General features: G+C 51.0%; 1 non-coding gene across 1 annotated transcript; it reads left to right on the top strand.

Annotated features, from left to right (window-relative positions):
• The first annotated feature begins 1636 nt into the window (after nt 1-1636).
• Nucleotides 1637-1708, top strand: trnap-agg (transfer RNA proline (anticodon AGG)). The gene has a single exon. It is a non-coding gene; the product is annotated as a tRNA-Pro (tRNA).
• The last annotated feature ends 1041 nt before the right edge of the window (nt 1709-2749 follow it).

Below are 2749 nucleotides of genomic sequence, written 5' to 3'. Positions count from 1 at the left end.
TGCATTCGTTTGTTCTCTCTCGATGCTTGGCTTCTGGGCTCCTCTGCACCAGGGAGGTCTTTCAACCTCAGATACTGTTGGCTGTGTAGCTGATGGGAAATCAGACTGTCATCTGTGTGTTTTGTTTTCTTTAAAGAAAATGTGTATTTTACAAGTTCGTTGTTGTTGTTGAGGAGGAGGAGGACATGTAGTGTGTTGTTGAGGAGGAGGAGGACGAAATGTGGTTTGCCGGCTTGTTATGGAGACCTTTGCTGAACGTGTACTCCTGAGCTGCACCAAAGGAGAGGCATTCTTTTCAGTTGTTTGCGGGCCTGCTGAACCATGCTCTCAGTGCTGTCTCACTGGGGATACGGTTACCGTTCTGGAAAGACACGTCAGCGCTACAGTCCATGCTATCAGTCAGTGAGCGTAGGTCTCCCGGTCTGCCCCAAAGCAGTTACGCACTTGCCCAGCAGAAACTGCGACACGCTCCGTTAACTTGGCTCGTTGGTCTAGGGGTATGATTCTCACTTAGGGTGCGAGAGGTCCCGGGTTCAACTCCCGGACGAGCCCGCTTGGCCCCGCTTTGCATTCTCTGAAGCACTCGTTTCTTCTCTCTCGATGCTTGGCTTCTGGGCTCCTCTGCACCAGGGAGGTCTTTCAACCTCAGATACTGTTGGCTGTGTAGCTGATGGGAAATCAGACTGTCATCTGTGTGTTTTGTTTTCTTTAAAGAAAATGTGTATTTTACAAGTTCGTTGTTGTTGTTGAGGAGGAGGAGGACATGTAGTGTGTTGTTGAGGAGGAGGAGGACGAAATGTGGTTTGCCGGCTTGTTATGGAGACCTTTGCTGAACGTGTACTCCTGAGCTGCACCAAAGGAGAGGCATTCTTTTCAGTTGTTTGCGGGCCTGCTGAACCATGCTCTCAGTGCTGTCTCACTGGGGATACGGTTACCGTTCTGGAAAGACACTTCAGCGCTACAGTCCATGCTATCAGTCAGTGAGCGTAGGTCTCCCGGTCTGCCCCAAAGCAGTTACGCGCTTGCCCAGCAGAAACTGCGACACCCTCCATTAACTTGGCTCGTTGGTCTAGGGGTATGATTCTTGCTGAGGGTGTGAGAGGCCCTGAGTTCAACTCCTAGACGAGCCCGCTTGGCCCCGCTTTGCATTCTCTGATGCATTCGTTTGTTCTCTCTCGATGCTTGGCTTCTGGGCTCCTCTGCACCAGGGAGGTCTTTCAACCTCAGATACTGTTGGCTGTGTAGCTGATGGGAAATCAGACTGTCATCTGTGTGTTTTGTTTTCTTTAAAGAAAATGTGTATTTTACAAGTTCGTTGTTGTTGTTGAGGAGGAGGAGGACATGTAGTGTGTTGTTGAGGAGGAGGAGGACGAAATGTGGTTTGCCGGCTTGTTATGGAGACCTTTGCTGAACGTGTACTCCTGAGCTGCACCAAAGGAGAGGCATTCTTTTCAGTTGTTTGCGGGCCTGCTGAACCATGCTCTCAGTGCTGTCTCACTGGGGATGGCGTTACCGTTCTGGAAAGACACGTCAGCGCTACAGTCCATGCTATCAGTCAGTGAGCGTAGGTCTCCCGGTCTGCCCCAAAGCAGTTACGCGCTTGCCCAGCAGAAACTGCGACACGCTCCGTTAACTTGGCTCGTTGGTCTAGGGGTATGATTCTCGCTTAGGGTGCGAGAGGTCCCGGGTTCAACTCCCGGACGAGCCCGCTTGGCCCCGCTTTGCATTCTCTGAAGCACTCGTTTCTTCTCTCTCGATGCTTGGCTTCTGGGCTCCTCTGCACCAGGGAGGTCTTTCAACCTCAGATACTGTTGGCTGTGTAGCTGATGGGAAATCAGACTGTCATCTGTGTGTTTTGTTTTCTTTAAAGAAAATGTGTATTTTACAAGTTCGTTGTTGTTGTTGAGGAGGAGGAGGACATGTAGTGTGTTGTTGAGGAGGAGGAGGACGAAATGTGGTTTGCCGGCTTGTTATGGAGACCTTTGCTGAACGTGTACTCCTGAGCTGCACCAAAGGAGAGGCATTCTTTTCAGTTGTTTGCGGGCCTGCTGAACCATGCTCTCAGTGCTGTCTCACTGGGGATACGGTTACCGTTCTGGAGAGACACTTCAGCGCTACAGTCCATGCTATCAGTCAGTGAGCGTAGGTCTCCCGGTCTGCCCCAAAGCAGTTACGCGCTTGCCCAGCAGAAACTGCGACACCCTCCGTTAACTTGGCTCGTTGGTCTAGGAGTATGATTCTTGCTGAGGGTGTGAGAGGTCCCGGGTTCAACTCCCGGACGAGCCCGCTTGGCCCTGCTTTGCATTCTCTGAAGCATTCGTTTGTTCTCTCTCGATGCTTGGCTTCTGGGCTCCTCTGCACCAGGGAGGTCTTTCAACCTCAGATACTGTTGGCTGTGTAGCTGATGGGAAATCAGACTGTCATCTGTGTGTTTTGTTTTCTTTAAAGAAAATGTGTATTTTACAAGTTCGTTGTTGTTGTTGAGGAGGAGGAGGACATGTAGTGTGTTGTTGAGGAGGAGGAGGACGAAATGTGGTTTGCCGGCTTGTTATGGAGACCTTTGCTGAACGTGTACTCCTGAGCTGCACCAAAGGAGAGGCATTCTTTTCAGTTGTTTGCGGCCCTGCTGAACCATGCTCTCAGTGCTGTCTCACTGGGGATGGCGTTACCATTCTGGAAAGACACGTCAGCGCTACAGTCCATGCTATCAGTCAGTGAGCGTAGGTCTCCCGGTCTGCCCCAAAGCAGT

Source organism: Amia ocellicauda, unplaced genomic scaffold, assembly GCF_036373705.1.
Source record: "Amia ocellicauda isolate fAmiCal2 unplaced genomic scaffold, fAmiCal2.hap1 HAP1_SCAFFOLD_122, whole genome shotgun sequence".
In the NCBI taxonomy this organism is placed as follows: domain Eukaryota; kingdom Metazoa; phylum Chordata; class Actinopteri; order Amiiformes; family Amiidae; genus Amia; species Amia ocellicauda.
The sequence above is the reverse complement of the archived record's forward strand: the minus strand, read 5'-3'. Positions and strand labels throughout refer to the sequence as shown.